This window comes from Panicum hallii, chromosome 5 (assembly GCF_002211085.1).
Source record: "Panicum hallii strain FIL2 chromosome 5, PHallii_v3.1, whole genome shotgun sequence".
Lineage (NCBI taxonomy): Eukaryota > Viridiplantae > Streptophyta > Magnoliopsida > Poales > Poaceae > Panicum > Panicum hallii.
In genome coordinates this window covers 57,887,683-57,902,440 of record NC_038046.1, presented here as the reverse complement: position 1 = coordinate 57,902,440, position 14,758 = coordinate 57,887,683, and the positions used below count along the sequence as shown (strand labels likewise).

The 14,758-nt window shown below is 46.8% G+C and overlaps 1 long non-coding RNA gene across 1 annotated transcript; it reads right to left on the bottom strand.

Annotated features, from left to right (window-relative positions):
• Window positions 1-8,531: 8,531 nt before the first annotated feature.
• Window positions 8,532-11,457, bottom strand: LOC112895401. Its single transcript, XR_003229187.1, has 5 exons — window positions 11,012-11,457; window positions 9,936-10,013; window positions 9,702-9,779; window positions 9,362-9,623; window positions 8,532-9,165 (listed from the first exon to the last, which is right to left on the bottom strand). It is a non-coding gene; the product is annotated as an uncharacterized LOC112895401 (long non-coding RNA).
• Window positions 11,458-14,758: the final 3,301 nt, after the last annotated feature.

The window sequence follows — 14,758 nt, the reverse complement described above, 5'->3', positions numbered from 1 at the left end:
TACCTTTTGTTATATGATAGATCCAATTAAACTAGAATTTTAGCCTCTGATTCATGCATAGGAAAAATCTATAAAATTTACAGTAGCCTACTCATGCAAGTAAGTTTTTTCAATAAAATGTTGAGCATCAGTTCTTACATGGTTTGTTCTGTACAAATAGATCTTTATCCTAGCAGTAGCTTTTTAATGTATTTTTCATGATTGACCTACTGAATGAAAATGGCTAAAAATTTTACAATGAGTTTGTACTTAAGTAAAGTGCTCTGCATAAAAACCTCAACCTCAGAAACTGCCTCTAGGAGTAGTTTGGTTTAATCCATATTTACTGTTGAAAATGGCCGTTTATGAAATAACAAAACCACTCACTTACTTAATGAAGTTAGTTAATTAAGATAAGTACTCGATAAATGACTGCTCAAGGAAAAGAAAATGAAGTGCTTGACAACTTAACTTTAGTTTTGTTGAATGACTACTTTATAGTGAAATAGTTATTTATCTTGTACCATTAAAACCACTCATACATGTGTGTTCATATAGAATCGATGACTCTCACCGATGGAACCTATGAGCTGGTGTCTGAGTCCAAGAGTGAGCAGCGTGAAGCTCAAGTTAATCTAACTAAAGTTGCTGAAGACCCGAACCAAAGTTCGGAAAAACCCCCAACTAGTTTTGCCCAAGAAGGCAAGCCGTGGTGCATGATCCCGGTATTTCAAATGATGCTACTACTGTTTCTTTTTACCTGTGCATTTAAGTCCATAGCAGTTGATTGGAATCCTAGTTGCATGATCTTAAGCACCTATATAATTAATACTAGAACTGGAAGTTCGAGTGGATGCTCTGCTAATAGGTTCGGCAAAAGTCGAGTGGTTTCCTATCACTCGCGAGAACTATAGGAGTTGAATGATTTTACTATATATGCAACTATAAGGTCGATATGCGGGGCTATGGTACGATGCTCATGGTTGAGGTCCCGTCTGAGTAGAGAAATATGCTAAGGCTGTAGTGTGTGGTAGTAGTGGTTAAGCGTTTGAACGTACTAACCACATGTCGAAAATATGGTACTCGATAAGCTTAACTACCTGATTGGCCCGCAAGTGGACTTTACTTTCACCCTACTTGAACGAAGTTCAAATGCGTATACGTACGAGTGCAGAGCATGGCTCTGTAGTCGGGGATGGTGACCCTGATCCACAACCTGGCAAGAAAGAAAGGGGAAAAGTCGCTTGGGGTGACCCTTAGGCACTCCAGGCGTGTGTGTTATGTTTGCCTTGCAAGGTTAAGAAATTCGATTCGAATCATCCGTTTCTCGCGGTAATTGAGACTGCTTAATACTTCTGCCACATACAGTAACAAGAGGAACTATGGCTATGATAAAACTTGTTGAATGATTAAATATTTTCCACCATATTTGGTTAGAGATAGATACTCACTTAAAATGGTTAAATGAACTAGAATATTGAAAGCTAACATATGAAATTAAGAACTTACTCTTTGTTACTTTTCAGAAAAAGAAAACCTAGAGTCTTAGAGCCATGCATGCTTAGGAGTCGATTATTTATATGCCAATAGTCGGGTAAGTCTTGCTAAGTATTAGTATATTCAGTTTTGATTGTGGCATTGTTTTCAGGTGACTTGGCTTTGTACCTTGCCGCCTGGTTGGTCCTTGGAGTAGGATCCGTCCCTGGCCAACGATAACTCTGCCGAGTGATGCCACGTACGGGCTTCATTGTGGTATCCGAATCAACGATAGATGATCGTGTTTTCTTTCCGCTGCTTTTAAACTCTGAATAAAGTTTTTATGTTTGAACTCTAAAGTACTTGTTTATAAACTTGGCTTGTAATAAATAATTATCAGACTTATGAGGTAAAAGCTATGGAATGTTGTAATCTCTGGACTTGCCTTCATGCGAGTTAAGTGTACGCTTTGTTTCAATCGAAATATTCAATGGTTGCATCGAGAGTTACCCGACAGACTGTCGGATTACTCCATTTGAAGTGCATGGTAACTATTTTGCCTTTATGGATGATGGTTAGTGCAGTTGAGCTGGATTAATTCTAGCGGTTCTACTACAACTGTATTAGAGCGAAAAGTATACACCAGAATATGCAACAAACCTTAAAAATAAGTTTTATAAAACTTGACTACAAAACTCATATTTGAAAAATGTGTTGGACTCGTTAAGGATTATATCTAGCTCGTAAAGCGCTATGGGAATATGCGAATATAACTAGATGACAATGTAAATTAAAATTTATACATCTATGAGAGTTTTCTGCAGGTACACTAACCGCGAGTACGATAGGTTAAGAATGAAAAGAGCTTGGCTAGCTAGTACAAGGAGAGATGTACTAAATTAAGCCATCGAATTAACTCCGTAAGACCAAGTTAATGGCAACTATAAAGTTGTGAGGACGGAAAGGTCGTGCAGCATATCTTTAAATTCGAATAAAAATTGAGTAAATAAGCTACTGTTAAAATTTGATAATTATTGGCCAGATAGATTTCCCCAGATTTACAAACCACTAGCCCTCTGTTTTCTAGAATTTCAGAGTGGACATTAAGTTAAAAATGTACGGATATAGTTATCTTAGAGTCTGATCTAGCTTTGGAGTTGACCAGCAAAGTTGTGTGCAGTTATCTTAGGTATGCTCTGGTAAAATTTGAGAATTTTCGCACAACACTTGCAGAAGTTAAGCTCAGTTTAGAGCACTGTCCAGAATCTGTTTATTAGATCGAGCATCAGCTTCGTTATCTCACCCTTTAATCTTTTTGAATCAGATGGCTAATCTGGTTCTCATGGTAGTGGACGAGGAAGGACATGCATACTCAACGTGCCAGCACTGGGAGGGCTTCACCTCTATCTTGTGGAGCGTGTTGAGCGCCGCTAGGTACCCGAATCCGCCTCTTTATGTGGGGCAGGAGATCATGGAGACGGGTGTTCGTCGGTGCCGTGTGCGCATGACCATTCTGCAGCACCCACTTAACCCCGCGTGGCTCGCCATCGAGACCGAGGTTGTCGGACACCACCTCATTGACTTGTGGGAGGTAGCAGCGATAAAGGCGCTCACCACCTTTTGTGAGCAGCACCCACTGGAGGTGATCTTGGCTCCAGCTGGGCTGTTTTCGGCAGTCAGCGAGAGTGACCCTCTGTGGCCTGACAGGTTGGCACATCTAGGCCACTTGGTAGATCAGATTCCTGTTGAGATCATGGTCTTTTCAATTTGGTGCATGAATGCACTTTACTGCCTACAGGCCCTTCGGAGCCAGGAGATGGCACATGTGATAGACCTTGCTTAGTCCTTCAAGTGGAAAATCAGTTTGAGGGACAAGCAGATGCAGGACTTGGGTGAGGAGATTGGTGATCGAGATTGGTGATCGAGATGCTAGGATTGGCCAGCTTGAAGGCCAAGTTCAGACACTTGAGACCACCGTGGGTGAGCATGAGGCGATGATTAAATTTTTGGAAGAGCAGATCCATGACCTCAACATCGAGTTGGAGGACGCCAATGGGCATATCGACATGCATCATGCACAACAGGCAGCCCTTCACGCCCCACTGAACATGATGGACGTTGACAGTGATGAGGAGCCCGTGGAGATGGAGGGTGTCTCCGACCTTGACTACTATATTGTAGCCCCACAGCCCGCGCAGATGGGAGTTCACCCCCCACCCCCCCGTGCGCTGCGAGTCGTCTGTCAACAACCTTGACGATTACTAGGCAACGACTTTGGAGTACTTTTGCATATACTTCTCTTAGTGTAGCCTAACTTTCGGACAGGTGGTATTAGGCTAGCTTCGAGTTGAGTACCACCAGATATAAGGAGTGTAGCCTAGAAGCTCGAACACTCAAATTATGTAGGCTTTAGTGAAGGACTTGATGGATGTATGTGAATATTGGTAGGCAGTTGGAAATGAATGATGCAGTAGTCAGAGGCGTAGCTCAAGTAGTCGGAAATGTAGTCGACATATCGAAAATGTAGTCATACTAGTCGATGATACAGTAAAAGTAGGCCATGATGTAGTCATAATAAATGGAAGTGTAACTGAGGCTGTCGGAGATGCAGTCGAAGCAGTCATGGATACAATGTAGTCGAAGTTGTAGTCGTACTAGGCAGAGGTACAACTGAAGCAGTCGAAGACATAGTTGTAATAGTCAGAGATAAATGTGATGCAGTCGGTGAGCAGTCAAAGTAGTCAAAATTGCAGTGCAGTCAAACTTTAATCGTAGTAGTCGGAGGTATAGTTGAAGTAGGAAGGTATAGTCGTAGTAGCCGGAGATAAGGTTGAAGCAGTCGGATATGCAGTCAAGATAGTCAAAGATACAGTGTAGTCGAACTGTAGCCGTAACAGATGAAGGTACAGTTCAAGTAGTCAAGAATGTAGTTGAAGCCATGGTAGATATTCTCGAAGTAGTCGAAGATGTAGTCGAAGGAGTCGTAGATGTAATGAAGCAGTCGGTGCTGTAGTCAAAGAAGCCGTATAGTAATCGATGCAGTTGGAGATGTAGTCGATGTAGTCGATGAGGGAGCCGTAGCATTCGAAGTTGTGGTCCTGGTATACGGAAATGTAGACGAAGTAGTCGATGATGCAGCCATAGTTGTCGGATTAGTAGTCGTGGTAGTTGAAGATGTAGTCGAAGTAGTCTGAGATGTAGTAGTCGGAGGTGTAATTGAATGCCACAGTTTTAGGCCACTAAATTTCCTAAACGCCGCCAACCTTTGGTTCAGATGAACAGACTCGGAGTTATGATTTTTCTTACAATCAGCAGCAATCTGTCCACAATTTATCAATAAATCCTTAAATTCTAAGTCTTCCGCACCTATGACACTCAGCCTTGGGGGTATTATTTATTCCCGAAGTAATGAAAAATTTGCACTTTGCAGATGGTTCAAGGGACCCGCAGCACTCCGAGTGGTTTTGGTGCTAGTGGTAGCGGACAACTGCAGCAGCCGCCACCACTTCCCAACCTGGCTGAAGTGATGGCCTCCCAAACCAAGCTGCTCCGCCAGTTTATTCAAGGGCAACAAGCATTTCAGCAATTCCAGCAGCAGTGGGGTGGGCATAATGTTCACCAACCTCATGCTGCTGGCTACTTGGATTTTTTGGTATTCAGCTCCCTCTATTTCACAAGACGGAGGAGCCTGTTGGTACCTTTCTTTGAAAAATAGTAATGATGCATGGTAGTGGTCTTCTAAGAAAATTAGGTTCAAATGGTCGTTGGATGTTGTGAATTCATTGTATAAAATTCATCTTGTATTCAGACAACTTTGATGTTTAATTCTTATGATTTTATTTCCAAATTTAGTTAATTCTTGACGCGTTTATATGAAAATCCAAGCACGTGGCTGCTGCACCTTTCTGCATACTACCGAATAATACGAGTTTATATGAAAATCTTGGATTTCTTGTACGTGCCGATTTTTCTTTTTCTTTTGGATTTCTTCCTCCACCACTACTCTCGGATCCTTGTTTGGTGACTCCAATGATGGCCCAATTGATACGCGTGGCGCAAGATGACAATCTTTCAGATGGAAAACACACCGAATTTCAGGGTGTGTTCGTTTTCCATTAGAGGGCTCTAAAAACTTTAGAGTGCTCACTCCCTCTAAAGAATTGCGGTCTTATTAGAGGCCGGATTAGAGGGTTGTTCGGTGCCGGATCTCTAAAGTTTAGATATTTCGAGCTTTGGATGGGTGAAAGGAACGCACCCTGAGTGGCTTTGCAAGACGCCGGTCACAGCCACCGCCTCTTCGAGTTCTGCCAGCGTGCTGTTCCTACTAGCTAGAGCTGGCCCCACGCCGATCACAAAGGAAACCCGGCAGGGCCCCACGGCTACCTCGCTCGCAGCTAGCTGCTAGCCCATGCACATGCACGGGCAAACAGGCCGCGTGCCGATGCACGTCCTCCATCGGTTCCATTCGATTGCCCCGGCCGGCCGGCGGGGGAGGCCGTGCTGTGCCGGCCGTGTGTGGCCACCTTTTCGGTGGGGCTCGTCGACTCTGTGGGCTGTACATTGCCCGTCACTTGGATCGCCGTCTCGGAGCGTGCAAAGCCTGTACGGTCCGCTCCAATTTGCTGCGCAGGATGCAACACGTTCATCATACCAAGATAGCGACAGTCTGCACTTGGTCCTGCAGCAGTTCAGCATGCAACATCTACGACAGGCACTGTACTTGCTTCATAGCCAAGGAACCACTGATTAGTTAGTGTTCCGGCCCGCCGGGTTCCGGTGGCCGGCGGTGCGCCGGCTTCACCGTGGACGGATGGGCCAAGGGCCGCGCCCGGCTCCTCCGCCGCCCCCTGCGATGCCATGGCACTCGCAGCCTGGGGTCGGGCTTAGCTTGTCGGGATCCGGCGGCACGGTGTCTGGGGACTGGGGCTCCTGCCGTCGTGGCGGGCGGTGCGCCGCATTCTAGCAACGCCAAGGCCCCCTGGGACGGCTAGCATTTGCGTTCTGTCTGGCTCCTCCCCTGAAACGTGGGGCACGTCCCCATCTGCCATCTACGCAATGCAACAGCTTCGCTTCCGAGTCGGGCAACAGCTTCGCTTCCGAGTCGGGCTACGGACGACGCACGGTTCGAGTCGGGAACAACAAGGAAGGGCACGTTCGCGAATCTCTCTCTCGTCGTCCTACATGTATATATATACGTGCACCGACGCCACGTTTAGGCGTCTCGGAAAAAACCAAACCACTACCCACGTACGCGCATTATATTGGCCGCGCACATAGCGGATCCGCCGGCCAAATCAGATAGATCCTGAGCACGAGGAGGAAGAGGAACAACAATCCATCATGCAGAAAATCGCAAGCGCGGCGAGGAGCCACGCGGCGAAGCCCGCCGCCGGCGAGCGGAAGGGCCGCGGGGAGACATCAGATGCGGCCAGCCCGAGTTCCGGTCGCAACATCGACGCCGCCCGTCGGAAGATAACCCATCAGGAGAGGATGGCGGCGCTTAGGTTCATCAAGGCGGCGCACGAGGAGGCGCTGCGCTACATCGCCATGACGGAGGAGGAGGTGGAGGAGGAGTACCGCCGGGCCGGCAAGCTCCACGTTTATGACCCGGACACGGAGTGGCAGAAGCGGTGCGCTAGGATTGGTAGAATGTACCCCCCGCCCAAGTTCCTCGCCCCAGAACTCGACGAGTTCACGAAGCTCCTGGAGGAAGACGAGCATGACTATCCTATCGGGCTAGCCGGTTGCATTGGTATCTTCCTTTGAAAAATAGTAATGATGCATGGTAGTGGTCTTCCAAGAAAATTAGGTTTAAATCATCGTTGGATGTTGTGAACTTATTGTATAAAATTCATCTTGTATTCAGACAACTTTGATGTTTAATTCTTATGATTTTATTTCCAAATTCAGTTAATTTTTGACGCGTTTATATGAAAATCCAAGCACGTGGCTGCTGCACCTTTCTGCATACTACCGAATAATACGAGTTTATAAGAAAATCTTGGATTTCTTGTACGTGCCGATTTCCCTTTTTCTTTTGGATTTCTTCCTCCACCACCACTCTGGTATCCTTGTTTGGTGACTCCAATGATGGCCCAATTCATTCACGTGGCCCAGGATGGCGATCTTTTAGTTGGGAAACACACAGAATTTTAGTGGCTTTGCAGTAGATTTTCTTGCTACACCATTGACCTCGCATTTTTTGCGCCACGGCTTCGGCAGCGTAGCGGGATTGCGGCTAGGAGCCCAGCATGCTCCCGGTCTCAAGCTCGGTGAAAGACTTCTGGTGAAGCGAACCTGCGGACAAAGGAAGACATGCTGATGTCAATACAGGATTCAGACTGGAGGAGTGGGGGATGTCATTTTTTTTTTTGAAAAGGTAGACTGGGGGATGTCAGACGTGCGTGCTTCGTGTCATAGGCAGGAGACATAAAGTCGGCGAACAAAATCATCGGCAGGCTGCGGTTAGGATGGAGCAGCATGTACGTGGTGGTCATGATGAGCCGCGGCCTCGACTCCGGCTCCATCCTCATCCACGATCTATCTGAAGGCTTACATCTAATGTTTGGAGGGCATTTGAACTACATAATGTATGCGTCGTAGTTCGTAGCTGCAGATGTGATGGGTGCGTTACAGCGTTAGCGAATTTTGCAGACGAACATCTTTTGGAATTCAGACGACCTGAGAACATTTGGAAGTTCAATGGAGTTGATTAAAAAGAGGCGAAAATCAGCCACCCTCCCTTGACAATTAGTACCGTTACTACTCATGCAGCCAGCCCCTCCCTCCTCAACAGTTAGCAATGTCACTCATGACTCAGAAATAAACAGCCAGCAACCTTCCCTCAACAATTAGCACTGTTACTCATGACTCAGAAACAGCCAACCCTTCCCTCTTCGACAATTACAGAGGAATCTAGTTTAAACATCACCAAAAACTTAATCCTAAACATTCTGTCTAAAAACAACAACACCGTTTTCCTTGAATTATATCATTAAAAAAAAGCAATAACGTAAAGCATCAAGTGTGAAACCACTTCCATATGTACAGCCACCACAGAAAGGCAAAACTCATCCCTGTCTTCATCAAAAGATTGGCGGGCTAGCTTCTCACAAATCAGTTCAACTCCGAGGACAGGCGAACAAGTTTAAGATACATGATGACAAGTCACACGTCCAGCTCTCCTGAACAGCCTCGACGTACTATGGCCCGTGAAAAGAGCCTCTCAGTATGAGATAGAAAAGGCTGGGTGACTGAGGTCCATCAAAACAGTAGGTGCATTCGTCTAAAGGGCAGACCCTTGAATTCACTCAGCCTATATGACAGTTCATTACTTGAAATTCTGGGGACTCGCTGGTCCTCGACACCCAGTCCCTCCGGAGCAGCTTCCATCCCTTCGCAGGAACAAAACAATCATCTGAGGATCAACGGCTACATGCTATGGGCAATATTATTGGAATCATTTTTGCAATTATGATGCAGCAAGAGCTGTTACTCATGCATTTAGCATGTTCATTTGCATTCTATACGATGTTTCAATTAGCAATCTCTCTATCGACTGTTAAGATACTGACAGGCCATCAAGGGCAATATCTGGTCCCTCTGGTTCCTGAGCAGACACGACTATGGGCTTTTCCTGAATGTGCTCAGGCGCTCCTTGCTCCACATCTCCCTCTGGTTCCTACCCCCGGAGCAGCTTCCATCCCTTCCCTGTGGCAGGAACAAAACAATCATAAGTCTATCACCTGAAAACCAACTGCTTCATGCTATAGACTATATCATTGGAATCATTTTTGCAATTATAATGCAACGCGATCTGTTACTCCTGTGCATTTAGCATGTTCATTTGCATTCTATGCAATGACATTTCAATTAGCAAATCTCTATTGACGGTTAAGATACTTACATATGTGCAACTTTTGCCTTTACCCAATTTAAAAACTTTTGTCCTCGTCCTAGTTTTCTAGCAACTTTCTTTGCGTCCGCAGGGCTAATATCAGGATCTCCAATTACTCCAGCCACTTTCTAGCAACTCTCTTTGCGTCCGCAGGGCTAATATCAGGATCTCCAATTACTCCAGCCACTTTCGTGTCCATATATGCTATCTGAGCCTCCAGAGAGGAGATATCATCCTGATAATACTCCTTAAGAGAGACCTGTGCTTCCTCCTAAAATGAAAAAAAAAACAACAGATTGTAGGACACGCCATGAACAAGTAACAAAAATTTCTGCTACAAAGAACTTACCACATTCTGCTGAGGGGCTGGCTGTGGAAGTCCCTCCTGTGGAGGATCACGGTACTCCTTGTTGTCTTTCAAAGACACCTGTGACATATACACTCCAATCAACAGAGTACTAAGACATCAAAAGATAAGCTAAAATATGGATCAACAAAGTAATGAGACATAAAAATATATGATATGCCAATCAATAGAGTGCTGGAACATAATCTATGCTAAAACGTGCATTGTGACATGTACCTTCACCACTTCTGAAACTCTGCGCTCCGATGGAGGGGTAGGAAACCCAATCTTGAACAAACAAGTGGTCCCCTTCCGCTGTAATCACAGAATCACAGAAAAGCAGACAGTTAATATAACAAATCCCCTAAACCTAGAAAAAAATACTTCATTCCCAAAAACACAAGAAATTTGTGCGTTTTACAAACCAAACAAGAAATGTAATACGTGCCTAACAAAATCCCTCAGCGCCATCTCATAACCCAGGAAAAGAAATGTTCCATACACTGTATATCAAGAATAGAATGAGATCCATCCTGAAGAACTTAAGAACCCATCCCAATCATGCCTAAAAAACTTCTCGCGGATTATAAGAATTCAAGAAAGAACCCATCCCGATCGTGCCTAATGAACAACTTCCGGATTGTAAGAAATAAAGAATCGAGAAAATGCCTAAAGAGCTTCTCCACAAGCAACGCAATCCTGCATTAAGTTCTTCCGAGAAATCAAGAACGCGAGAGAATCCTGCCAAAAGAAATCAAGAACACGAGAGAATCCTGCCTAAGAAATCAAGAACGCTGCACATGAGAGAATCCTGCATAAAGAACTTCTTAATTCTTGTGAGCACATTACCCAAACAAACCAGAACGTCCATGCTTATAACAAAGCCAAACCCAAAAGCAGATCAATGAACCGAAAATCCCTCAGAAATTGGCCCACAAGAATCAGAGGAACATGATATATCACAATGTGGCAAACCCCAGAGAAACCCAGAGCATCGGGCTAGCAAACAGTACCGTCATCGTGAAACACCCCTGATCGGTGGCTGCCAGTCCTCGAACAGAAGATGTGATGAGGGAGAAAGGGGGAGCAAATTGATCCCGAAAGCACGAGAGAACGGGGAAGAAGCTGATGATTGATCAAAAGAAACGGGGAGATGTGCGGGTAGCCGTGCGGCTATTTGTATTGGCGTCGAGTTTTAGCTGTTATGGGCCAAATATATTGGCCAAATATACTGGCCCAGAACAATTTCAAAGCCCAGTACACCGCAGTTGACCGATGTTTCCAGACGAGGAAGAAAGAAGATAAAGACTTACCAGCAACAAGGCAGACCGAAGCCGATAGGTCGGTGCAGAGGCAGGTCACTAGAGCCAACCCTAGTGATCACACCTCCAATCCCAAAAATGTTTTGGCGCGCGGACATTTCCAAGCTGCTCCGCACGCCCGCTCTGCCGCTGCAGCCGAGCTTGGAGCCGGATGAGCGGTTCCTCATGAAGTCGCCCTGCGCCGCGGAGGGAGGACACGAATACGGATAGCGCTGCCGGAAGACGTTGTGTCGTTGGTGATAAGGGTTTAGTCTGGTACTGCGAGCGGCGCGATCGCGGCACCCACCGGATCAGCGGGGCTGCGGTGGAAAGGCAGAGCCAGCTCGCGCGCGAGTTGGCCGAGCCTGGCGCTGCGCCGGCCGCATCCGGACCACAAAGAACTGGGGCGTGACCACGGCGACTCCGGCGAGCCGAGGTCAGCCGCAATGCCAGCCACGGGGATGAGTTGGGGTGGAGGAGCGAGCGAGGAGGTGGAGGTGGACGCCTGTGACTAGGAAGGAGGCGGACTGGGGGGAGGTGGATGCCGCCGACGGGCAGGGTTTGTGGGCAGAAGGAGGGGCGGCGAGATATTTATTCAGTGACGAGCACCTAAGCCGTCTATTCGATCCAACGGATAGGAATGACCGGAAGAGACGGGGCGGGACTTGGGCTGGCACGGCCGCACGAGGTGAATCGCTTAAGGAGGCGGACTGGGGAAGGTGGATGCCGTCAACGGGTAGGGTTTGTGGGTGGAAGGAGGAGCGGCGAGATATTTATTTAGTGACGGGCATCTAAGCCGTCTATTCGATCAAACGGACAGGGATGATCGGAAGAGACGGGGCGGGACTTAGGCTAGCACGGCCGCACGGGATGAATCGCTTAAGGAGGCGGACTGGGGGAGGTGGATGCCGCTGACGGGTAGGATTTGTGGGCAGAAGGAGGGGCGGCGAGATATTTATTTAGTGACGGGCAGAAGGAGGGGCGGCGAGATATTTATTTAGAGATGATTAGAAGAGACGGGGCGCGGGACTTGGGCTGGCACGGCCGCACGAGGTGAATCACTTGGTCGGCCGAACGTGAAGTTGTCACAGCCCGTTACTATTGAGTCTTTTAGTTTCCTTTTCACGCCATATTATATTAGAAGGGGTTTCTGACACGTTTGGACCAAAATTGAGAAAAAAATTTAATTGACGCTGGCAAAATTACTTATTACTTTCTTGGCCCTCGAAATCTCAATCTTCCTTATTTGACACTAGTTCAAATTTAGCTCCCGTCTATTACTAACGGTGTTAATCGAGGATGAAAAGCCTATTTTGCCTCTTTTGAAGTGTTGACCCATCCTCACCGCACCCTCTCACCCAGGCGGCCACACGCTGTGGCTCCCGTTTCATCCTCGTATCCATGTCTCTCCCTCATGTTTCCACTCCCCCCAAACCCGAGATCGAGTTCCCAAGGACCGGTGGCGTCCAAGGGCAAGGCTGCAGGCGCGGTGGTGCTGCACAGCCACGCACGGCAAGCGACGCGCGCCGCGCGCGCCGAACGGCGGCGACCCCTGCGCGAGATGGCCGGCGGCGCGGCCGCCGGACCGCAGCACAGGCGCGTGCTCCGCGCGGCGCCGGTGCGGGACGGGCGGCGGCGCAGCTGGGCAGCGCCGCCCCGCGCCGGAAGGGCGGGACGCGCCCCCGCGCGTGACGAGCGGTGCAGCAGCCGCGCGGGGGGCCGTGCGTGAGGCAGCTCCCCGACGCAGCATGGGCAGCGACCTTGCTCTATTTTTTAAAATAATACTACCTTATTCTGTCGATGTGACACCTATATCTTAAAAACATAAACCAAAGTGCACGTTGACTCTTGCTTAAACTATAGGATGGACACTGTACTAGGCTTAAAAGGGGTAAAATGGTCTTTTCACCTCAACTTAATACCATAACTTGTCAAAATATACGGTAGTATCAAATTAGGAACCAATTTTCACACATGGTGTTAAATAAGGAAATTCGAATTTTCAATGGCCAAAGAAGTAATAAGTAACTTTGCCAGTGTTAAATAAGCTTAAATTTTTATTGCACAAATCTTTGTTCAAGCTTAAATTTTGCATGCGCATAAATGATTGTACCCTTTAACAATCTATATTTTTGTTACAATTTTACATGCATCGGTTGAGATGCTATCACATTTGCTAACACATTAACATCTAACTCGCACTTTTGCTGATATGTTCTCTTGGCAACCATCTCTCGATTTCTACCAAGGACGTGCACTATCGCTGCTTCCTTTTTGGAACTGCAGAGAAAGAGTTTGGTTAGGGCACGTGCAGTGAATTCTTCCTCCACCACCACACTCTCGGATCCTAGCACATGACCACAATTCAGCTCGTAAGGCCTTGTTTGGTGACTCCAATGATGACCCAATTCATGCGCGTGGCTCAGGACTGCCAACTTTCAGAAACACATAATCGGTTAGAAACTAGCCAGTCTTGATTAAAGTTGGATCAGTTATTGCGTCTGATTGACTATGCAACTAAACTACCAAAGAGTTGAGATTTGGACAAATGAAACCGCGTTCCATGAAGGTGCCTAATTACCCCTCCCACTGTTACAAAATGTAGGTCGTTTTAACTTAACTAGGTTTACAGATTTTGTTATACACTTAGACATACATTATATCTAAATATATAGCAAATATTATAAATTTAAAAATACCAAAACAACCTACATTTTGGAACGAAGTAGGATTTACATCAACTCATTAACATATATATGTTATACTCTTAGAAAGTGTGGAGTACTTCCACAAAGGTGCCTGATTACTAGGATTTACGTTATTTTTTCATATATTATTGCTCGGTCCAATCTTTGAAGTTGGAGCACGCATCTAGATTTTTTTTCCTTTTATTCTAAAACCGACTCCAATGCGTGCCGCATATCCCATCACCCTCTAAACAACAGAGTATTTGTTATTTTTCGTCCTCATCTCTTAAAGATATTTGTACTAGTGTTTTGTAAAAGAATAAAAAAAATTCAATAATAGACATGCCATGGAAACAAAATATCTGTCAATCTATACAATCCTTACCTTTTTTTTAAAAAAACTCTACTATCCTGTTTTGGAACTTGGAACTATATTGCAGGAGATGCCGTTGTAGAAAACAGAGGAACAGCCTGAGAGCCTGCTCTAGTGCTCTTCTAGACCTTGTAACGCAAGCTGTTCGAAGAGAAGAAGATGGTCCCTCCCATGCTCCCTGAAAGGCTGCAAGCCTGCGATCAAAGTGCACATCTCCCCCATCAACCCACTGTGCGCGGGCCCGTATTGAACCCAGTCCAAAACCCCGATACGGGCCCACACCAAGGGATGCCGCCGCGGCTGCGACCGCGCACGGCTCTCTCTGCCACTCGCAGTCACTTTCCCCAACCCCACCCCCACACCATGCTATCCCCTGCCATCAATGGAAGCCAGCCCACTGACCCCCGGTCACGTCCACTCCACCGCCCACTCACTGACAGGTGGCGCGCTCAAGCTTTTGGGCCCGGTTTCCAGTGGATAATAACTCCAAGAGCTTGCGTATGGGTCTCATCCCGAGCGGATATACGGATGCGCCCTGGAAACGACAAGCTACCTCCGTGGCCCCGGGCGCCCTACTCACCGACATGTGGTCCCGCCTGGATCCGGTCCCACGCCCGCGCGAGTATGGCATGAAGAAATGCCGCCTCACTCAAAAGTACGCGGCCGCGTCAGAGGCAGAACAAGAAATGACCAGACGGG